Source organism: Anser brachyrhynchus, assembly GCF_964034855.1.
Source record: "Anser brachyrhynchus genome assembly, chromosome: 1".
Lineage (NCBI taxonomy): Eukaryota > Metazoa > Chordata > Aves > Anseriformes > Anatidae > Anser > Anser brachyrhynchus.
Window position 1 is genome coordinate 44,433,062 of NC_137694.1, and position 24,902 is coordinate 44,457,963.

The 24,902-nt window shown below is 42.5% G+C and overlaps 1 long non-coding RNA gene across 1 annotated transcript; it reads left to right on the top strand.

Annotated features, from left to right (window-relative positions):
- Positions 1-776: 776 nt before the first annotated feature.
- On the top strand, positions 777-17,077 carry LOC308186749. The gene is made up of 4 exons (XR_013944248.1): positions 777-1,166; positions 6,476-14,010; positions 14,464-14,548; positions 15,970-17,077. It is a non-coding gene; the product is annotated as an uncharacterized lncRNA (long non-coding RNA).
- The last annotated feature ends 7,825 nt before the right edge of the window (positions 17,078-24,902 follow it).

Below are 24,902 nucleotides of genomic sequence, written 5' to 3' on the forward strand. Positions count from 1 at the left end.
AACATGATTTAAGGTAATTTTCTTCTAATTCACAGTCAGGCAATGGAATAGATCTATCTTCTGAGAATCAGAAGTATTAATAACTCCCTTAGACACAGTTTGGAAGCAAACGAATACCCATGTTTTTTGGTAAATTTTCAGTGTTATTTTACTTTATGGAGATGAACTCCATTAGCAGAACACATGAATTAAAACAAAAGCAGCTTATTTGCATTGTGATTAACCGTTCCTGAGATGAGAAGCTCGTCTAGATGTGAATATATGGCAACAAAGATTATAAACGGCGCGATGGGGCTTAATCTTTGGTTTTTATGTTTCTACAAAATGGCTTTCATACAGAAACATTTTATTCTTACCTACAGCTGAAATTTGTCACCATGGTAACCTTCTGGATTTGGAGGGGCGGGGTGCTCCAGGCAAATCTGTGGCTGCAACCTCAGAAATCGTTATCCAAATTGGGTTTCATTTTTCCTCTTGTTAGTTCACAGCTATAAGGTTCTTGCACACAGATCAGAGGGAGGCCATATGGATTTAAACTCTTGCTTGCTTTCTTTGAAAGAAAGTGTTTGAGGCAATTTCATCTCGTATTCAACTGGCTCCATCCTTCCCTGGCTGCAGCTCCAAGCCTGCCCAGCTCTCCAGGAGCTACTGGACCAGGCTCTGCTCAGGTGCCTTCACGTCACCCATTGTTGCTGGGAAACAAAAATCCTGAACTGGGGTCTTAGCAGCTCATCATTGGAGAGTGTGTTGCTCATTTGCTGGCTTCAGTGTATACATAGTTCTATTCTGTTTTCTTTGACAAACACATCTGAGAATGAGTTGGGGCTTGGCATTACATTTTTTTTTTTTGTATTTTTGAGGGAAAGAACCTGACACAAATGCGCATTAGGACTTCCAAAAATAAAATAAAAACTTTAGAGAACCTTCCCCTATAATACTGTGTCAACACACTGTATTTTAGGGAGATGCCACCATCTTGATCATTCAACTTCTGGTTTTTATTTCCCATCTTATGTACCAAATTATTTCCCACTGCTTGCCCATATTCTCTTTTTGGCTTTTAGGTTGCAGGAAAAAGGAAGAGTTTATGATTAAAGCTCTGGACAAAGGCTGTGTAGACTGAAGTTGCTGCTAATGAACTCATGGCTCTGCTTCTAACTCCTGAGGTAACTGTGGTTGAGTCATTGCAAGTGTTCATGCTTTAGGTCTAGTCTGTAGACAGCAAACAATCTTTCTTCTTGTACTTTTGCTTTTTGTGTGGGCATACAATGTGAAAAGTGTGCTGGAGATATTCCTAATCTGTGCAGTAGTGCCTTGATTTTATCTGAAGCTTCCTGTTGCAACTAATATATAAATAGTAAATAGCAATGATTAGGGGGAGTACAATAACAAGCAAAATGGTGACCCCACTTTTCTTTTTTCTTTTTGAGAAGCTCCTGGCCCAGCATGGCCAGGACTTAATTAACTAATTAATTAACTAATTAATTAATTAACTGCCTATTATCTGAATACACCTACTTCCCTATTCCCCCTGCAACTAACATCTACACCTTCTTTTCTTCCCTCTGTGAGGTGGGGGCAATCTCAAAATTCCTTCATATTCAGGTTGGGTATGATTCCAAGTGTTGTCTGGCCTGGACCAGCTCTGGCTTCTGTGCCCATCTTTGTCCCTTGGTAACTGTCTGCTAGTCTGAAGTACTTCATCCTTTACTAGGAAGAACAGAAAACACCTCGAATTCATCCCGAGGAGAGGATGTGTTTCCGCAGTTACTGTGAGAGCTGGGCTATGATCTCACTTGTATGTAGATTTTTTTAGAAAACAACCAAACTGATGGTTTATACTTTTTGGAAGGGCCCCATCAGCTCCTGATTTGTACCTGTATTTGAATATGCTGGAAGTACATCAGAACAAGGCTTCTTAATAGGGTTAAAGCACTGAGGGGGGAATTGCAGACACCAGCAGTTCCTTTCTCAATGGCTCATAGCTGGTGCTTTGCCCCATGACCTGCCTGACATAGCCAAATAGCTATTGGAGAGCGCTGCTGGTGAACGTCATTTGGCTCCTTCTGAGCTGGCAAGGAGCGTTCAGTGAGCAGAGGGGCTATTGCAAGGCCACCCCAAATGCAGCAGCAAGGCTATAATGTTAGGTGGCACACACACTGTTTTCTGCTGCCAACCTGCTCTTCTCAGAGGTAAAACCCTGCTTTTATAGAGTTTAGCAAAAAGCTTAAAGGCCTCATAGCCATTGTCAGGCAGAGGGAAGTCTCCTTAAAGAGAAAATGCTAGGTCCACTTCTCAGCACCTAGCGCATGAGGCTGAGATGACTATAAATATGCAGCCACCCACCAAGCTGCTGTGCCAGTAGGGCCTGAGGGCGGAAAGCAGCATTTTGGGGACATTACAAGGCACAAAATAGCTGTGTTAACAGGTTGCCATCCGCAATCTCACTTTCTTTACACCATCCTTTCCTCTCCGTCAAGGGCAACACAGAATGAAAGGGGAAAAAGACATGGTGTGCTGAGGCTGCAGTAAGCTCTCTGGTGTCTCTTACCCCCTTTCCCCTCTTCTGTTACATGCTTCCCTCCTTTCATCTTGTTTTGAGCGGTGGATCACCAAATGACCATAATTCAGGAAAGGACCTTGCCTTTCAGACCTTGCCTATCTCCCAAATTACCAATGCCCTTGCATCTGCAGAAGGGGGTGGGGACATTTGTAAAGATGTGTTTTTCCTACCAGCGATTTTTAGGGAAAACTTCCTTTCAGGTTTATTGCAAAAATGACAGAAACAGCTTTCTCCAAAGGGAGTATGCCCCAGTCACAACCCCCCTGTGGCAAAATTTAAGGCAGACAGGGAGGTGAAAAGCAATGATTTCCGAAGTTATCTGAACTTTTTTTCAAGTCACTTAAATTGTTTTCAGGCTCAGATTGGTATGGGGGATGAGCGGAGGTTCTGCTGGGTGCCTGGTGTGTTCAAATAAATAGATCCTCTCCCCAGAGCCCCATCTCTTGTGTGCAGCCAAATCGTGTGTGTTTGCAGGAGACAGTATGCTTGTGTTTCTCCCACGACCCTGCTGGCTCATTAGTGTTATTTCTGGAGGTCTTGTTTCCACAGTAACAAGCAATTACCATTGTTCCTTGGACTGCCAAAGTTACCACCAGCAACGCAGAGGAAGATGCGTTATTCTCTATATTGGGATAAAATGCCTTCATATGTCTTGCTATTCACTGAATGCCAATCCTGACGCAGGTCCTGTGCAAATAGCACACTCCACCCCCTGCCAATGCTGCTTTTGCTGGTATTAAGAGGTGCCAAATTCTCAGACGATCCAAACTGATTTTCTCAGATCTGTGGCTACACTGGCAATGACAGGGTCAGGATTTCAGCAGCAGGATGACTGTACCAATGGTAGCTCTGGTAGGAATATAAATAGAATAGCTTGGAGGCAGTTCTTTTTGCAATTGTGCTTAGCCCTGTTCTAAGTAATGCTGGCTAGTGACGTCAATAAAATATACTCTCTGTCTTTACCTTATAGCTTGTACCAGTACAGTGGTGGAGCTCCCACAGAGGAATCTGGTGATCTTATGCTAGCAGGATGATGAAATGTCTGTACTGCACACTGCCTTCATCATTTCCCAAGGGGAGAAGTGTGTTCATCCACTCCAATCATTTCTTCCATCAGGGGCTTCTCCTTTCCCTTTTACATTGGACACAGATTCAGCTAGAATGGGCTTTAAACACCCTAAAACATATTCTAAATTTCACGTGCATATCAAACAAAATATTAGGTGGCTGGGATGGGCTCTTGTAGGTGAGAGAAAGGGGGCAGTGGGTCATCGGGCAGGCTGGATTGGATTTCCTGACTCGGACAGTTTTTGTGGTTTTCAGTGACTCCAGTTTCTAGGTGTGATTCCATATTCTAAAAAACTCTGGGGCAATGTTTTAAGCTCTGAATGCCTCTCAACAGAGTTTTCCTGAGAATGTGTGTATGTGTGGATCTACATATACACACGCATGTGCTCAAATGACTAACAACAGGTCTTGGAGGGAAACATGGCCTCTAGCCTCCATAACCCAGAGAACAGGGGAGTGCAAGGAGGTTTGTTCCATGGTAGCTGAAGTAAAGAGATCAAGACAGATGTTTTAAAACTGGCAAGGAAGAGGCTTCTACAGCAGGTCATGGAAATACCTGTACTAGAGATATTTGAAACCTGGACTTACCAGAGAAGGTAAAGGACAGTATATCAGGATGGTATATCAGTGTGGCAATGGACAGAAAGCGTGCTGCTTGGACAGCTGCTGAGATAGTTCTGCTTTAGCTGCCCTTGAGGAAGAAATACCCAATAAGAAATATGTCATCTTTTCTTGGAAATGGAAAAAAGGCTAGGCAGAAATGATTGGTGACAGTCTTTGAGAATTTTGCTGGCTAAATCCCATTAAGCCTGTGAAATTAAGGTAGAGAAGGAAGTCAAACACAAGTGGAAAGAATGCGCCTGTATATCAGATATCTTTTCTAGAGGCCAGGTCTAATTCTTAAGTGTCTCCTACAGGTAAGGATTGTAGTGTTAGAAAGTCCTTGTGTTTTCTCAGAAGCTGACCATGGCATGAAGGCAGCACCATAGAGCAAGATAGGAAGATATCCCAGGGCATGGAAGAATTTTCTTGGTGGAAATAGTCCAACCTAATCCAACAAGCTTTTCTTCTCTTCTTGTTTCACGTTGCATCTTCCTAAAGCCTTGAATTATAGCACGATCAGTATGGGGAAAAAAAAAGCTAATCTTATTGTCCACAAGTAAACCAGAGGCTTGTGTCTGAGTTCTAGGTGACAGCACACAAAGCACGGGTGGATCATAATGAGTTGAGACGCGTTTTGGTGTTGCAAGGAAAACATTCCCCTCTCGAAAATAAACCAAGCTCTTGCTCTTTATCTTTAAGCTTCAGTGCACCCACTGGTATCCCGCATTTTCAGTCGAGGTGGTGTGCCGAGCTTGCCAGAAGACACTAGGTGGAGGCCTTGGGCTGCAGTTTCACTTCAGTCACCGAAGGCAGTGAGAGCAAGCCACTTGTGCGTTGGGAACGTGGACCTTTTTCTTTCTTCGCTGCTCTCACACGCTAGAATGGAAAGTCCAAGTTCTCCGGATGCGGAATGGGATGAGCTGTGGAATGGAGAAGACTCTGTCCCATCCCAGTTCTTCCCAGCAAAAGGATTTTGTGAGCATAGCTGCAGTGGGAGCATTGAAAATTTTTTAGTTCTTGGATATGGTTGGGTTGTAAGATCCGTTTAATTTATCCTCATTTATTTTATCCTCATTTATATATCCTGATGAGAATAATTTTGAGATCCCCAAAAATGCATATAAAAGGTATGAAAATGAGTTGAAAGTGAATACTGGTGAGCTGGTTTATCTAGCAACAAATGCTGGTAGAATGAGCTAAGATGAAGAGCATGCTATATTTTTGACATTTGGTTTCAAGAGATCCTCCAGTCTTAAGGCTATTCCAAACTGGAAGACTTAGAGTTAGTCTAACAATGAACCACAGGTTAAGTGAGAGCTAGATGAAACTCAAAATGTTCATTTTTGAGGGAAATTTCAGTGTTTATAAATTCAAAGCTTCTTGTTACTCCGAGTGATGAAAATACTGTCTTCAGTGTCTTCCTAAGAACTGAAAATTATGAGCTTTCAATTAGATATTAATTATTTTATCTAATAATAATAAATATTATTATCTAATACTATTAGATATACAACTGATGTTTTGTTGTGAAAACTAGTTAAATTTTGTTACAGTTTCACATCAATGGTAATGTAGAGTTATGTTATGCCAAATCACGTCTCATATGAGGACATGTTATGCAATCCTACCAGTAATGTAGTATACTGGGAATATCATAATGAAATATTCGGTTATATAATTTAGTACAGGTGATCTTTTATTTTCAAAACAATTAAGTGATTTTGCTACCAAGCAATAAGTAATGAGTTTTCTACAAAAAGTGAGCCAGCTTTATTAGTCTGTGCTGAATGAAACAGTTGAAATTTTTACACTCAGAAAAAGAAATGTGCTAGGTACTAATAAGGGACCAATTGGTTTTAATATCCGACAAACCTGATTCCAGGCTAATGGTAGGATATGGAACACTATAGTGTCTCTCACTGTTAACTGAAGGATGTAAAACCAACTGAAGAAATAGAATATGGTAAGAAAATATAAGGTTGCATTTTTTTCCCCGAGGCAAATTCTCCAATACAGAAAATATTGTTGGAACCTCCTTTACCATAGGGTTTTTTGTTTGTACTTATAATTTTGTGAAAAATGTTGATTTTATCAAAATAGTATTTTCTGGTTGAAAACTGTTTCGATCAAAAATTTTCTTGCTAGTGTGAGCTGTTATGACACTCTCCTCCTCCACCCTCTGAGCTGTGGTAAAAGGGTGAGTGAAGTTATTGATTTATCTTTCCTTATTTTTTTTTTTAGTGCAATGACTTCGAGAGCTCCATAGCTGTTCTGCAGACAGATGCACAATTGTGAAACATCAATATGGACTGCAAATCTCTACTGTCAGTCAGCTCCTCTTCCCCTCAGCATAACGTAATCCCTATCTTTGCAATGCCTGCACAGAAACACACTTGCAAAGATTTTTTTTTTTTTTCTGGAGATAGCGTGCACAGCAAGCCCTCTTTTACTTGTTCTCATCTCTTCTTGCAAGATTATATGGAGTTTCAGCTCACTGTGTTCCCCCTGCTACCACTGAAATACAGCCAACTGTGAGCTATTAAGCATCACATAAGCAACACCACAAAACAGATTGTAGAAAGTGAAGAAATTCTGAGAAAGGCAAAAAAAAATGAACTGCAAAGGTTGTCTGGAAAGTGATATCGAAGTATTACAGAGAATGTGAAGTAGTTAATATAAATGCAGAATAGCCTTCACCTTGATGTTCTGGGGGTACCAGCCTCCAAAGGAGAGCTTTTGAGGATGGCACAAAGAGATGCCACTAGGAATAGTCAGGTTTCATCCAGAGAGACTAGCAGGTCAGCTTCCCTAGCCAATGAGATTTGTTAGACTGTCAGAGTCACAAGGAAAGAGCTGCAGGCATCATTGCTTGAGGTTTTAACACTGGTCAAAGCTTCAAGACAGAATCAATCGGTAGCAGGAATAAAAGAAAATGTAGCAAATAGTTGTATCTATCTCCACTTTGTATGAGTCTGTGAAAACAGGTGGAATAAAGATAAACAAAGTCTGAAGGAACCTAATGTACAAAGTTAGAAAAGAATGTGAACTGACATGACAAGAGCTGGGACACGGCAAGAGGAAAGCTGTCAAAGAGAGTGCTCTTCGACAACCTGTTGACCTTAGGGCAGGAAAGGAGGAAAAAGGGAAAGATATGCAATGAGCTAGAGGAAAGAAGAAATGTGTGTCAGCATATGTAGCTGTTTATATGAGTGTGGCTCAACAGGAGTCTCAGTCAGATTGGAAAAAAACATTGTTGGTGTCTGCATCTCAGTTTGCTCAGAGACTAGTGGCTGGAAGAGAGCACCTTGGCACAAAACCTGCACGTGAATTCTTGCTGCTTTAGGTAAAATGATGAGGGGGGAAGGTTGCCAGACACTGTCACTGCACATTCAATGAACAAACAAGAAGCAACCGCAAAAGTCTGTTCACAACTCAAGTTGCATAGCAACACTAAATTGTCAGATTGCTGTTATGGCTGTCCCTTACATTATCCCCATTATTAGAAACCTTTGTAGGAATCATGCGATACGAAGTTGGAAGCTCACTTCCAAGCTGGCTGTTTGACCTCTGTCCCTTGCTGAATTGTGCCATGTAACTTGCTGCAAAGGTGCTTCAAAGCAGTACACCAGAGAGAGAAGTTCCTGAGGATCCATCAGCAAAGGCATTAGGGAGAAAAAGATGTGTCCATCGAGGATGGGGCAGGGGAGACGGATCAGGGAGCGATATCCTCAAAGAAGTCTAGTGTCTGAGAAACTCAATAGTATGTACTTCACCCCTTCACTGCTCTGAACTGAGTCTTCATTGATCCAGTAGAAAGGTTATTTTGAGGTGTGAGACAAAGCTGCTCCTAAGATGTGTTTCAAACTCTACCAGAGTAAACGCTTGTGTCTGGTGGTTGGATCACTTCCATTGACCATTGCCGCTGTGAAATCCTAACTTCCAGCTAGCTGTTTCCTGCTTTTCAGCAGAAGCATTTCATGAGCTGTCTCCTGGATGAGCAATTGTTCCCGATGCTGAAGCAAAAAAGCAGTCACAGCATCATCCTCTTGTGGTGCACTGCCACTGTCTGAAACGACATTGATAAGTCTGCTTGTCTTGCAGGATGTTGCTAGTGTCCTGCATGCTTTCTTTCCTGGATGTCTTGTATAACACAGCATCCTTCTCCCTGTTTCATTCTGATGCTGCTTCTTTTGCTGGCACAGGATCCTGAAATGCCCCTGACACCTCTTTGCAGCCAAGGCAACCATGCTGTAAGGTGTAGCTGGAATTTTAAGGATATGAGTAAACTGAATGAACTCCTTTACTGCAAATATCAGACTGACATGGACTTTGGACACCAGTTAGAGTGGAAATTGGCTTATAGGCCTTCTGCACTGGGTAATAGGGTCTCTAAAGATGGTCATCTTAAGCAGATAATTCTCAGTGATGTACCTCCTTTCTGAATAATGCCTGGTTGTAAACTGTACTGTTTTTTGTTTGTTTGTTTCATCAAGATACCACTGCAAATTATGAAGAAGCAAACAGACCTGAGAAGGACAAGTCAAACTGCTCGTCCCCTCTGTTTAGGGTAATGGAATTATTCTGCCTCACTCAAACATCTGATGAAGAAACAAACAACCTCAAAATTCCGTTTTTTATGTTTCTATGCCCAGAACTCAGAGCACCCAAATGGCATAACACCTGGACTGTACACCACAGTTCACTTTTTCTTGATATTAAGGGAATCAATCTTGGGAAAGTATAACTCAGCAGGTGATAAATATCTGTGCATGACATTGCTAAAGGAGATTTGATAGCCATGGAGTTCTTCTTGATGAAGGAACATACTTTCTAATGCAAAATAACCCAAGAGTCATTACAAAGCAAGAGGAATAGATGTTTATCTGACCTTCTGTTTTCTTCCCTTGAGTATTTCCCATGAACAGGATCTGCGGGATGCGACACTCCAAAGATCTTGTTTCTCTCTCACAGAGAGAGTCTTCCTCTCTCTGTCTTTGTTTTGGATTTTTCTTGCTTCCCCTGTGAGCCTGAGGGATTTGAGATCATCAGAGAGCTAGCAGGTATTGGAGTTGTCACTGGTACCCACAAGCTCTGTAGCTCAGACCTCCTGAGGACCACCATCAGGAGGGATTTATCAAAGAGCTCTGCAGTACAAATAGACTTGGATGCTTCATAGCTGCTCCACATGTGTTTGCTGACAGCCCTGGTACTTCAATGAAGGAGTCACTCTTGAGTTTTAGTCTGTGTCACCCAGATTGAAAGAGTTTTGTATCACTTTTCTGCCATGGACTATCCAGAGGTACAGATACAAAAGGCTGTTCCATGGGGCTGGTTCTCATTTGGGAATCATTATAGCTTTTTCTTTTTAACTTGGTATTCTAGTTTTTAGTGGAGGTAGAGCTGAAGGTCCCCATTGCTGACTGGAGGATTCTTTTATTAGACCACATACAATGGTTAGAACTCTCTAAGACTTTACGTCCCTGTATTACTATCAGTCTCAGCCCGTATGTCTTACTAGATACCGTTTTTGCAGTGACCCAGCTTTATTTCCCAGTCTGAGTTTCCTATGACCTTTTGAGGATAATGTTTGCAGGTTAAAAACTGCTGAATAAGGACAAATGAGAAATGCAAAAGAAGTGAAAATAGTCAGGTTTTAAAGAAGATTTCTTTAAATCTTCTGTCAGCATTGTGTGCACGTGTGCTCATTTCTCATAAACATTCAAAGGCTTGAGTTTTCTGATGCTAGTAGACATGGAAAACAAATGTCAAAGCTGCACATGACTACTTGCCATAAATTAATATTAAATGTGCACACACACACTTCATCTGGAAGTGCTCGTACACTCCTCTTGTCAGAAAACAGAATAAATAACAAACAGGATAATACCAAGAGCTGGTGATTTCCATTTGTAGATGTGCAAATGCTCTACAGGGAAGGTCAGGATCATTGCCTCCAATCTTACAAATGGGACACAGTTCCTCAGTGAAGTGACTTGTTCACAGAGACATAGTCACAGAGCTTCCACCTCTCTAGCTAACCTGCATAGGCAAATGAGGATGCACATTTGATTATTTTCTCTTCCATTCTTGACTGGCCTTTCTAAAAGGAGTCACTCATCCCTTCATTTGCTGCTCAGGGCACAAGGCTATCCATCACCACCCAGCACAGGCTGCCGTCCATCCATGCTGGGTGTGTGCTTACTGGCATCTGTTTTTCCCTCCGCCTCTCTTCCTCCTTACATTGCAGGCGTGTCTTGATGTTTCCCTTCAGGTCACCTCTGCTTTAGCCTTTGGTTCCTCCTCCCTGCAGATGATCTCTTCTCCCCTGCCTCTCTTCCGGGCTGGCTGGAGGGCTCATGCAGCATGTGTTCTTGCAGAGCAGGCCTGACGGTGTGTTTGCCTTTTCTGTACCTCTCCCACTGGCCTTGTTCTTTTCTCAGGGAAAGGGTCTCTTGTCTTCCAGGGCTGCCAGAGGAAGACTTGTAGTTCTGAGTCCTCTTTGTTCTTTCTTGTTTGGGTTTTCCTCCTGACAGCCCCCAGACTGTGCATAGATGCAGGACATGGGAGGATTATAAGGTGAGTGTCTTGTTTCCTGCCAAGGTGAACTTTAATAACAGGCTTTACAAGATTCCCTTGGGAGGATGGGCTTGATAGTACCCATTTAAGAAATTTAAGATTTAAGAAATGAAATTTAGTCAGAAAGGACTTGATGAAAGTGTCTAAAGTAATGTGTAGCAGAAGAGGTCTTTTGGGAACACCTTTTCACTGTGTCTCTCCACAAAGCAACAAAGGGCCATTCAGGGAAAAATTGGGAAATACAATTCTTGAGTACTTCACACAGGGTGAACTAAACTATGAGGCATGTTGCGACTGGGTGTTCTGGAGATCAAAAAAACAAAGCAAAAAATCCCTGTGGCTCTATGGAATAGGCCAGTTTCCAAATTCCGAGGAATTAAAATGCTTCTTGAGACCCTTCCTACAGTGTCTTCTCAGGGTGCTGAGGGTACCCTCAGCCTTACTTGTCTCTGCCCAGCCTTCCCGAGGCTTCCCCACCCTGCCCAGGCCTGTCAGCCCCTGCCTCTCAGCGGGGCCGCAGCAGGGCGGGCTCCAGCTTGCCACAGCCTTGCCCAGCCAGGCCTTGGCCCTGTGCAGCTGGACCCTCCTGTGGGCCCACATCCCAACCAGGCCCCAGAGAGGTGCCTGGGGCTGCTCCAGCTGCCCTGATCATGGCTGGGGCAGTGGAAGGGTCCCTGTGAAGCCCCCAGCCCTCCCCGTGCCCTGACATGTCTTATGCTGTGTGGCGTGGGCATTGCTAGGCTCTGACAGCTGTGCCCCACTCCACTTGTGTGGTTTCTCGTCAGCACTGTGAAGTCTATACCGTCATGCGCCATAGCCAATAACATTTTTAAATGGACGATTCCCTCCCAATATACTGCTTTTATCTACAGCAAGGGTGTTAATGCCTGCCAGGATGTAGAACTGGTTGCGGAGACTGCAAAAGCGATACTTGGACTAGTAAGTCATTTTACCAATGCAGTTCCTGTTAAAAGTGATCATTGTTAGAAATCATTGATCTTTTCCTTGTCCTCTTAGTCCGACAATATCACAGCTCCAAAATGGGAAGCCTTGCTGTGTGAGCAGAGATACACAGATCAATATCCCTTCTCATGGCAGCAAATGAAAGTGAGTGGTACAAAGGTAGCCTTCCACAGCCCTGTTAGCAGGAGCAGCTTGGAGGCAAGCATCAAATGTCATGGCAGTTGAAATGAAAATAAGTGAATATAGATGTTTTTGGCATCAGTCTCCCTTGGTTTAGAGTTTAAGGATTGTTATTTTCAAGATAATTGCAAAATTTCCTTAAAATATTTCTAGAATTTTTGGGGAGAGGGAGGCAAATGAAACTAGAAATTTGTGTGGAAATAGCTGTATTTCACAGTGCTCAGGGACATCCATTTCAGAAAGGCAGGTAGTCAGTTAGAGGAGACTGAGGGGACCCATGCTTTTGTGAACACACGCTCCTATGCATACTAAAACTGCAGGCTAAAATGTCTTTGCTCTAGATTTACAAGCTGTTATATTGTGCAGCTCAACAACCAAAGTCCCTAATACCAAAATCTATTAACTAGGTGAATCCTTATCCAGGGTGAATTTGGTTCCAGATTTCCCATTGATGAGATGTTTGTGTAAATTTTGTTGTATCCAGCGTGGATTTTTTTGCACCACATAAGAGAGAGAAAGCATGGATAAAGTCAATTTCACTCTCCTTCTTAAAAAAAAAAAAAAAAAAGGTAGGGGGAAATAACTTTTCAGAGCACAGTTAAAAAAAAGTTGGTGTGCTGACATCCACCATTTGACTATGTTGGGTTGTGGTGGAGGGATAGTTTTTTTTCTCCACATTTGGAGCCTTTTTGCACTTTCCGGTTTTGATGTCAAGGTCAAATTCACAGCCCAGCTGCTTCATGTACTCACTGGGGGGGATGGCTGGGCTGTTGCTTGCATGCTTCTTCATGGCGTTGACAAGTATGGGACCGGCCGTGCATCAGGTCTGAGGAATCCCATCGGAAGCCTCCACTGCGAGGACTGAACTTGTGATTAAAAGCAAGACAAGGCTGCATGTGTGTTAACCTCCTCCCTGCAAAAACCAAGAAGGTCTCCCAACTCTCTCCTCCCCAAACCCCCACCACTTTTCCTCTTTCTTTGGTTTTTCAGCTAAAAATAGGGTGACAGAGGGACTGTGGGGTAAGCAGCTGGAGTAGAGAGGAGCCAGTTGCCATAGAAACCAATGAGCCACTTAGCAGCACTTGCCTTGCTTCTTTGCTTGCTGATTTTTTTCCTTCTGGTGCATGGTGTGGAGCGATGGAAGAGCCTAGCTCCCTGCCCCACCACCCAGGTTGCCACCACTGCCTGCCAAGAGAGGAAGGGGAGAAGGAAGACAGCCCTCATGCAAAGGGTTTGGGTGTGAATGCACGGACATATGCTGAGAGCCTCCTCCTCATCCTAAGGGCTCTTTTTCCTCTCATGTGACTTATGGCTTGGATGGTGTCCCAAATATTCCGAGAGGGCTCTCCAGGCCACTGCTGCTTTGCCTTGTCTGTAAAGACGTGCTGGTGGCAAATAGTTATTAAAGCAGGGTTTTACCTATTTAACCATGTGCTGTATTATACCCTGTGCCTGAGTGGTCCAACAGTAGTTTAGAGGTGAATGTGAGGTTTAGAAGAGGGGAACGTTCCTCTCCTCTCCGGTCTTCCTTCCGTTGTGAAAAATTAACATTTGGGTGATTATTTAAAGTAGCTATCCAACCTACTTTTGGTTCACATGGGGCTAAAGTTGCTTTAATTTCACTGCATATACATTTCTCAGTGGGGAAAACCTATTTCCTTGAAAGATCTGAGGCTCTAAATGGGATACCTGAAATGTATTAAACTGTAATTTGGTTATACCTGATACTGGTTTGCAGTGCCTGGTATTCAGTCTGTTTTTTTCTCTCTCTGTCTCTTTTTTTTTTTCTTTTCCGTGACTGAAGAGACATACATTGTTAAGTAGCACATACTTCACTAAGTTTATTTTTAAACTTAGAAAATATTATCACTAGCAAAAAAGTACTAGATTGGCAGCTCTTTGGAGAATGAAATCTTCTCTTCATCCTTGGTGTGGCAGAATCCATTTTGGTAAGACCTTCCCACACTACTCTCATCTGTGTGCTCCAAGTGTGGACTCCTTGTAACCTGAATCATATGAAAAAGCCCCAGCTGCTCACACCTGGATGCAAACCCCAGGTGACTGCTTGCAGGTGCTGTTTTCTTTGTCATGCTGTGCAATATGGGAATAGTAGTGGCAAAGACAGATATGCATTAATGGGCATTGCCAAAACAGTAAAGCTGTAAACAATTTGCCAGAAGAACCTTATCTGGTGAAGCTTGTTGTTATAGAGTTGCTCCTTAAGGTTGCACATTACCAGCATTTCTGAAACCTGGGAGAAAAAGTCTATCAGCCAGAAATCATGGTAAATAAAATCGAAAGCAGTTGCTGGAAGTTGGGGATGGATTGTTTTCCTGTTGGTGGTCTGAAACTGGTTTCTTGTGTTTGGTTTCTTTTCTTAACATGAATGGTGGACTAACATAATGAATGTCATAACATGGTATTACATGTAGGGAAGTGTAAATATTAAATCATGAATCCTCATAAAATACCTGCAAAGTCAAACGTATCATTTCACTTCTCCTTATCAGATGTCAGACAAGACATGCATGACAGAACTGGATCTATACCTGGACTGACCTGAAGACCTTATTCATTGAGAATTGCTCTGCCAATGTAAGTATGGCATTTTGCCACCACTCGGTAGTGGCCAATGGAAAGTCCAGCTCCAGCTCTTGATGTTGGCTTTTAACATTATTCTCCACTATGTCACTGACAGAAGCAGGACATACCTTCACCCCAAAGAGCTGAATGAAGACTTGTGTAGTTAAATAGGTCCACAGACCTGTAACAGAGAGCACAGCAGAAACACATATGGGGTCATGCTGTGTTCTGGTGTTATGCTGGTTGTCACAGCAATCTTTGTACCCATTGCCATGAAAATAATGGAAAACATCCTTGGGGTTTTGCTAATGTGTCACATCGGGGCCTTTTGTTTAGTCACTCATGCTTTCTCCTCTCTCCTTAGTTTAGCATAGGGCCTATGCAGTCATCTCATGTGCAATTAACTTCTTTCCAACATTTAACTGAGAATGCAGTGCAAAATTTGGAACTGAATTAAAAAGAAATGTTCCCAGATTTAGGCAGCTTGATCCAGGTTTGGTGGTGGCCCATTTCTCTGTGAAATGTATAACAGCAGCCAAGTGTCTTTTCTTGTATATTATTGTGTTTCTTAATTTCATGGTGTGTTTTCTTTGTTTGTTGTAGTAGCCTGAAGTCATGCATCAAAACTCTAACTGCATTCATGAAAACATACCAAAGGCGAGCTTCACTGGCTAATTAAATCTTCTCTGTTGCACACTGGCATGACAAATATAGATTTAAAACAAACGTAATTTGCTATTATAGAGCTGCTTCTATTCTACCCACCTGATGTTATCAGAAGGCTCTGGCCTAGGAGGCAGGATGTGCTCAGTGCGATGCAGGAGGCTGGAGGAGCAAAAATTTGGGGCAGGTGGGTATAGAAGAAACGGGGTCTTTGTACACAGAGGAATTAATGTGTGCTAGAAGAAAGAGATAAAGATTACAAAGCAAATACTTCCATCAGCAAGATCAGAAGCTGCATGTCTTCTGTTCTCTTTAGGAGTCATTCAGAGCTGCAGCTTGTTGGCTGCAGAAAGCAAATGAGATTTAGAATGAGAAGAACTGAACCCTACAGCAACAGCTTGTGGTGGAGGGGAACAGAGAACTGTCAAGCACGCTGAACATCAACAACAGATGGGTTTTTGTGCAAAACATGGTACCACAGTTAGACTGGGAAAGAAAAATGATGGCTTTCCATCTCAGCCTCAGAGCATGCAGAAGGAATATGTGTTCTCGATGATTTGAACTAAAAGTGGGGATCAGCTTGTTTCTCCTTCCTCTTCTCCCTGCTTCCTAAGGAAACCTTTTCACTTTCTCCCCACTTCGTCTAGGACACTAGCCCATGATTAACTGCTATTCTCAGCCTTCAAAGGACTATTTTGGCAGCCTCTAGCCCCTAATGCTACTCACTACCACCAGTGTAGTGATCTGGGTTTAATGCCCTTTTTTTCCAGTCAACAAGCTGATGTGTGCCATGCTGCCTCCTGTCTAGAAGAATTGGTGAAGAAGATACCAGCAGATGGGATGTGCCAGGTAGGCAGAAGAGAGAAGAAGTGGCAGGGGAAGAACTGCCTGGATTCACTGCAGGAACCAGCTCTGAGATGGCCTTACCACCTAGCTGCTAGAAACAAAACTCATGTTTCTCCAACAGCTGCATCTCAGTTATGCTGCAAAATTCCCTACCTTCCACAGCATTCTAATTAATATTGTTTCCTTTTCATTAACAACATTGAGGTTACATTAAACTTGTGTTCCATAACAGCTCTGTTTTCAGTATGGAATGAGTTTTTGCACTGGTTGAAGTTTGTTGCTGAACCAGCTTACAGGGAAGGCAATGAGGGAGGCGATGCTAATGTGGAGTTTAAGTCAGCCACTGTCCTTACTGGGTCTAGGGAACCCCGGGTTCATTTAGGTGTTTTTTCCATTAAGATGAACCTAGTAGAGCTAATGTTTCTGTTTTAATTAGGATTAGTCCAGTAAGCAAAAAGAAAGGTTTTATGCCTTTCTAACAAGTGCTGAAGTGTCATTTAGCTGGCTGAGACAGAATACTGGAAAAGAATAGAAAAGGATGCCTACAAACTGGCCATAGATTCAGGAGGACAGCGTTGCACCAGATTAGATCTCTTTGGTACTCTACAGTTTCTTTACAACTGTGAAAGTAGAATGTTGTTCCCTGAAGAATGCAGTCCTGCAGTTTAAGAAGAAAGACTCTGGCATAAAATGTATTCCATGGGAAATTCTGCTGCTATGGAAAATGCGGGGCCTTGCCAGAAACCCTCCCACCCTGGAGAGAAACTGAATCCGAGGGAAGTGGATAGAGTCCACAGTATTAAACACTAGGGGAATGGGTTCAAGTCTGTTGCCCTTTTTGGTGAGATTGCAGCTGACAGTTCAGGCAGGAGGATATGTGCAGTGAGTAACGTGAAGTGGGATAATGCATGCAGAACACTATGTGCTGGAAGACTTACATACGGCTCTTGCTCAAAATAGTGTCTTCAGACATAGTCTGCGGAGTGTGTGCATAATGGCTCTTTGCTGAAATTTTTGTAACGTATGATCTTTGATGTGAGGTAGAGGCTTTGCTTCTGCACAAAACCGCATCTTCCATTGCAGACTGCTGGGCATGTTCTGTGCATAACATTCTGATGTTATTGCATGTGTGCATTGCTGATGCATAGATATACTTCTGAAATGATGAAGATTTTTCCTTTGTTATGATCTAGTGTAATGGTAATTCCTTACTGAAGTGTTAATTTCAACTGCTCCACACTTCAGTGCAAAAGGATCTGATTAATTATTTGTTTAAGGCAGCAAATATGCTTTCTTCCATCTCTTCCTCCCTCATTCTCAGATAATTCAGGCATAATGTCTTCACGGTTTTTCCTGAGGCTTGCCAGAATACTTCATCACTGGGATGAGGCATGGGTATCTGCAGTTGTGCTTCAGAACCAAAGGAACTGTTCTGGACTTTGTTCACTTTGCAAACAAAAGAAAACCTGGCTGCTTTCTACTGTTCCCTTTTCTAGGCTGTTAACTCTGGGTATTGTTCACTGTCAGCGCTAACAGGAAATGAATAAACTTAAAATATGGCTCCTTTGAGCAGCTGAACAGAGAATTTTAGAATGAGAGCCCTTTCTCAAATTTACTTACTGAAATCCATTCAAAGCTTTCTAGACTGCTCTCTGTGTTCTGTGGTGCTATGGATTGTGACACAAAGACACTACGTAAACGTAATATATTATTATTAGCTCTGTCCCGTGTTCAAGCTGGCTGATAACAGCAACTGTCCTCTCCTTTCATTGATGTACTTGCGAGATCCGTCAATCAGGGCTATGTCAGCAGCACAAGACGGGGAGGATGCAAGCATGTTTATTTTTACTGACAAATGTATTTGCTAATGAGAAAGGAGTCCATCACTAGAGAGGGAGCCTGTGCAAGTTGGTGACTGAGTCAATTTGTTATCAAGTGCTGGCTCTAGTGCCAAGTATTGCTTGGGAGAACTGAAAATCATCATCCCTCCACCCCCAGCTCCCCTCTGCCTAGCCTCTCACATTCACTCCTGATATTAACTGGAGATCACAGCTGCTGGGAAGCTGGCAAATACAATTTTACAAATGGATGTTGTCTGATGTCAACCTTTCCTCCTCCCCTCCCCGAGCATCTGACATTTCTCAACCAAACGGACAGATGATAGAGCAAAACTGGGATTATTTCTTTATGTTCATAATAATAATGACTTATTTTCAAAGTGCTTTTGCTCAGTAAGGAGGGGGGATAGAACAGCATTTATCCAGCTTGCATTCTCCCATCTCATCTGCTATTTTTTTTTTTTCTGCACTACAGCATCCTCCTTTTTTTCCATTAAAACTCCTCCTCTTTCTTCTTCCTTTTTACACTTCTGGTAATTATGGTAACTTCACCATAATGTTGGTTTGGTGGTGGCCCCCTCACCTGAGATGTGACACAACCCTAGCCTGCTTTGCTTTAGAAACCACCTTTCCTTGCTTTCCAGTCTGTTTTCCTGAACTGAACCTGTTCCTGACCCAGCCTGCTCTCCATGGGGTGTCTGGCAAATATCTTATTGCCCGGGGAGACACACTTCATTCTCACTGGAAACAGTGGTGTGTAGCAGCTACTTTCGGTGTAATCAATATTACTGCTACCTGCAAGTGGGAGAGAAATAGCAGCTCCCATACTGAGAGCTGAGCCTTCTGCCCCACTGCTCTTTAAAGCAGATGAAGTCTCATTTTTGCATAAGGCAGGACATCAGATCCCTTAAAAAGGAAGAAATCATGACAAGGTCCAAAGCCTTGGGAGGAATTTGGGGCCATCTGGCAGACAGCATCATTCAGCTACTGTCTTTTAGGGAAGTGCTCATCCAGAGCTTTCTCTGGTGGCAAGCGCTGTCTGCAGAGCCACCAACACAGCTCCTGCTATGTCTCCTCATGCTGCTTGTACCGCTGCTGGCCAAATCTAGGCTGGGCTGTTTCTGTGAGGATGAACCCTGAGGCAGCGTCAATGCAGGCAAAGTGTGTGGCCTGCATATGCCAATTGTCTCAATTCTACCTTCAGAAAAGCCCTTATTTTCACTTAAGATCCTCTTTGTCCATTGCAATACCTTTCTCTCCAACAAAGCAATTCCCATGCGATTCATGAGCTGATTTTTGCAAGCTCTCCTTATTTCACAGCCTCTCCTAGCATTGCCTCACCTGATCACCAGGCAGGTCTGTTTGGAAAAGGTCCCCTCATGCTATGCTCTGCATTCTGGGTCTGTGCTCCCTTACATCTCTGGCCAGGTCATGGCACCCAACCATGCCCTTTGTTTCACTGAGCAGATGGCTACTGTTTTTTTGTGGATACTGAAAAAGACTGGAAAACTGTGTTTTTAACTGGAGAGAAAGGACGGCTGACCTCCTGTTAGTGGAGAGCGGAGGGAGCAGATGTGCCATGCAGTGCTCCTCCCTTGTCATGTTTGTTCACTTTGTTTTGCTTCACTCACTTTTAGCATTGTAGTACCAGGCTTAGAAAGAAGAAAAGGTGAGACTCCAAACTCTTTTTCCCTGGGCAAGAAAGAAGCAGGAAGTCTTGAATGCTCCTGTGTCTGTGTTGTTTTACCCCATCCTATTCCACCTTATTTCACCACAACCCATGCGGCAGGTTGCAGTAGGGGTAGGAGAACAGAGAAGAATCTCAGCAGAGGTGTGCTAAGGAGTAAACGGGAGAAATGGGGAATAAATCCTATGCACCAGGACAATGTCAGGAGAGGTGGGCCTGAGAAGTGAATAATTCACTGCTGGTTTTTGTACGTGGGGAGATGCATGGGGGAGAAATCACCAACACTTGTAGGGAGAAGCTGGATTTCTGCATCTCTGAGTGAGTGGCCAGTATCACGGCTGGGATGATCCAAAGTCACCATTGACTTTTGTGAGTGCTGCTGATTCGGTGAATGTCACATGTTAGGGAGCTGGGAACAGGCAGATCAAACACGGTGGCATTTCTAGGAGAAAAAAAAATGAAGACCTTCTAATGACATTTCTGGGTTTCTATTCCTAAACCTCTTCACACTAGTAATCCTTGAAATGCCCCATTTGTAAGATCCAACCCTCTGCCCTTCCCATGCAAATGGAAAAGCTGTTAACAGAGGAGGGACTTGGTTCCTAGATCCAGGGTGAGGCAAAGTTTCTGATTCAGGTTCCTTTTCTTGTCAATTATATCTGCTAGACCATAACCTGCTTCCTACCCCTTCCTTCTTGTGCATCTCCTTGCTTTCTTCTACTTATCTACCACAGTTAGTGTGAAACCCTCCTCCACTGTTGGTTTAGCCATATAAGAACAGTTTTCCTGCTTTTCTGCCTCAACTAATCGCTTTTTAAAACATTTCAGCTGAAAGTGCATCTTCATAGCCTACGCTCTTGAATTTTTCTCTTCCTCTGCAATTATTTACCCCTCGAAAGTGGTTTTATTTAGCTGCAGTATGTACATTAAATATGAAAACGTGGTTGACTTTTTTAGAATAGTTATTATTGGATGATTTTAGATTGCATGATGAACATGAAGTAAATAAGTTTTGCTAAGTAGGTAGGCAGTATAGTCAAGGGTCACTTCAATATCTTTCACTAGCACCTGGCTCTAGATGCCACGGTCTTTGAGGGTATAGGCTGCAGAATAGAGTTGTAATTTATGGTGGATGTTTTCAGATCTTTGTCTTTATTTTGTAGTTTCTTTAGCTCCTATATATCATATCCTTTGCCCCCAGCATGGTTTATGGCACAGCCCGGGAGGTAGGTTGGTGAGGCAGTAAGAAGAGTTATGTCCTGCAGAAGGCATTAAACAGCAATATTTTTACTTATCTAGATACAGGAGTACAAAAAACAACCAAACAAAAGCAAATTCCAGACTTGTACAGTGGCCTCCAAAATTCAAGGTAGTTAAAAAACCTGTTCAGTTAAACTTGACCTAAAACTTGCTGGATCTGTAATTTAGATCGGGTTTCAGGCAGTCACTTTTGCTGAGCGGGTTCAGTCTCATGTAGAACAGGCTTTGGAATGGGGTTGATAGAAATACAGCAGAAATCTGATCTCTCAGGCAGTATAGCTGATTGGGATCAGCTTAACTGAGCTGAAACTAGTTTGAATTTTGAGAAAAAAAAATTGCTTTTTCTGCTGTGATGGAACAACATCTTTCAATATCAGGGCAGACATGGTTTGTCATAAGCACACTGTTATCCCCAAGGTTTATTGTTTGCTATCCTGTCCAGTTTTCATCAAGAGCCGGTAATGGACTGTGCATGTTATTTTCATTAATGTGTTTGTGTAATGTATATCTATTTTATACTTCATCTAAATAATATGCTGCCCAGAGAAGTTGTGGATGCCCCATCCCTGGAAGTGTTCAAGGCCAGGTTACATGGGCCTGGTCTAGTTGGAGGTGTCCCTGCCCATGACAGTGGGGGTAGAATTAGATGGTCTTTAAGGTCCTTTCCAACCCAAACTATTCTATGATTCTGTTAATTTTTTACAGTTCTGTGCCCTTTTCACTGTTTCAGCTTATAAGCCAGCAAGATTTGAACCCTCCCTGTTATTTGGCAGAATGTTAGGACTCTTCAGCTTGGGAAAGAGATGTCTGAGTAGGACATGACAGAGATCTATGAGGTTCACAGAGGGGGGTAGGAAATGACTGTTTTAATATGAAAAATAGGATGCTTAGTAAAATAATCACTCAAAACCAAATAGAGGAACATTTTTTTTTTTTCATATGGTGCATTCTTAAGCCATAGAATTCACAGGATGGTGTGTAGGGCAAAATTATAAATAGTTCTAAAAGATTCTTGACACATTTATGGGGAAAAAAAAGGACATTAAGATCTATTAAACACTGACGCAGATGTGATCTTTGCTCAGGAAATCTCTCACTGACTGTCTCAGTGGATGGCTGGCTGCTGGGAGAATACAGTGGGAGAAGGATCACTGTGTATTTGCACTGCCTTTCCCTAAGCCTCTGCTGTTTCCTGTTGCAGTCAGAGCACTGGGCTAGGTGGTCCTTTGGGTTCAAACTCAGACATATGCTCTGACAACATTAGCAATATTTCTTTAAGAATATGCAAACAGCTTGTTCTGAGTCAAGTTGAAACATTAGTGTTTAACTTCTTCAGTAGAGTTTTTTTTTTTTCTTTTTCTTTTTTCCCCCACTATCTTGTCACAATCGTTCTTAGGCATGATCAAGGGACAAAACAGCATCTCTAAAGTTAGGACAGCCAATAATCCTTTGGAATAAAACTTAACATGCCTTGATTAAATATTAATGTTATGACTCATAGGGAGTTCTTGGAGACTGGGGAGGGCTTAAATCTCAGTGGAACCCCACGAGGGAATTATGCATTTAAGATAAATAACATATCCAGTATGTGTCTGTGCAATACCCAGTACAATGGTCTTTCCTTGATCCCTGATACAAGGACTGTGTTCTAGCATCTTTTTAACTGGATGAAGCAGAGAACTCCTGGCAGCTCAACTATCATAAAAGTTTGTTTTTCTTTAATTGTTGTATGCCTCTCTCTAAGCTTAGCAATTCTATTCTTATTATATGAATTATAGCAAATATCTTTATTTGTATCTTCATCTCCTTGTCTGCTATTAGAAGAGCCTTCCAGGAAGGTTGAATTTCAGAAGCTCTATTCCCAAGGGAACGGTGAACCATAAACCACTATCATGGTGGCCTGGGACAAATTCAAGCTCCCTCATTAGGCTTTCTGGGCTAGTGTGAGAGCTAGCAAAACAAGATGTCAATCTGAAAAGGCTGTTTTCCATCAAGAAAATTTATGGTTGATGACTAGCACAAAGTGAAACAGTGAGATGAGTTCCTGAAGCTTAAGGCTCTTCCATGAGTTTGCAAAAGCAGGCCAAGCAAATTTGAAATGCAGTTGAGGCAAATCTTAGAGAGAATAATTGGGGGTGGGAGGATATAATGTGCTTCTTTGTTACTGTTAACTTCTATAGTGTTGTTTTTCCTCTTTTTTTTTTTTTCCTCACTCTGACCAGCAAAACTCTTTATTCCTTACAGTTAGCAAAGACATTTGGTTTGATGCAAGGGTGACAGTGTTGATGTGGATGGGGAATAGGACAGTAGAGGCCCAGCATAAGGACAGGCAGATTTTGTAAATAATTCTGATGTTCCTAATGTCTGTTTAACATGAAAGATGGAATATCACCCAGAAATAATGAACACTTCTTGAATCCTGATGACCTGAGCTTTGACTGACACTCATGGAGATGCCATGGGAAAATCAAGAACTACACAGAACACATGCACCAGCTCATTGCCTTCCTGTCTGAACTCCTTTCATCTTTTGATCTCTTCTGCCTTCCTCCATGTTCCCCACCAAAAGGACTAGTCTGCCCAACAAGTGAGTGTGTCTGACATACCCAGCTGCCCTCTCCCTTCCCTTCTTCATGCAATATATACTAAACAGATTCTCATTATTGTTCTCTGGTAACTAAGCAACCATGAAATGTCAGCTTGGCCTAAATAAATATAAAAGGATACATATCTTTGCAGTATATTTATATCTACGTATGTGTCGTTACAGATATATATGGTCATCTGAGCACATGTGCATATGTTTATACGTGAAATCCATCTCAATGTGACAATAGTTTGTACCTCCACCTGTGATCTTGAAGCTTTTTGTTTAAACATACCCATGCTCTTGTGATGGAAATATTATCACTACCTTGAAGTGACGGGTAAGTAAGCTGTGGTATAAAGAAATAGAGTGACATTTCAAGGTCGCAGAAATAGTCAGATGGGAATGCAGGAACAGCTTCTGGAAAAATGTGTACATGAATATCCTGTACCAAGTCCAAATCTTTCACCCCATCACTGTTTCCAGTGTTGCAAGCAGCAGGCTGGCATCTCCATGTCTTTTCTGCATGCATCTGCTCCTTTTTTCCTCTCATTTTGCTCACCCATTTCATCTCTGCTGTTGTTCCCCAGATTTTCACTGTTGTTCCCAGTGACTCTGTTCCCCTTCAGCATGTCCTTTTCCTTCATATAGATACCCTTTTCTTAGACCCTCTTTGGCTCCTTGTTCCTCTTTCTTCAGTGTCATATCTCCTTTCTGCTCCCCAGCTATTCTCCGGTCTGCTCTCTTGCTACCCTTTACTTGTATACTCAGAACAGGGCCAGCTGCAAAAAGCAGTCATTCAGAGAGAAACTGGTGGTGTGTCCTCAAAGCTGGGAGTGGATATAGGTTGCAGGGAAAAGTACTTTCCAAGTTGGAGGTAGAGAATTCCTTTCAATGAGAATGAGAGACACAAGGATTAACTGGGGAGGGGGGAAGAAAAAAGCACTGATTTTTGTTGCTCTTCTGTTTCCATAGCTCCTCCTCAACTTCCAGAAGAGGAGGAGGATTCCTGGAAGTTTCTTCTATGTGAAATGCATCTGTGTGGATATTTGTTGTGAGTAAGACATGAGTCCTTGATCTGGCAATGCAGGACTAGTATTTGATACTTCAACAACCCTGAAGAATTTCATGATGTAAAAAAAAGCCCCTGAGCTGCTCTCAGTAACCTGCCTACAGGATGTGCCCAGAGCATCTTTGCACACTGATACTCCTTTGTTACCATCCTGGACTTTTCCCAATACACAGTCTAAAATATAGCTCACCTCACAGTGAACACTTGGGAATTCTCCAGGATCTGTCCATGTCCTACTATTGTGTGTTTCTTAGAGGCTTAACCAAACTATAGTTTGGATGCTGTTCCAAGACCTGGCGCAAAAACTGAATCAGACAAACATCAGGTGTCAGTGGATATTTTGAGCTCTTTATTGGTTATGTAGAGAAGGATTTCAGTTCTCAGGCTCAGGATCACTGCGTTATGTTGTTCAG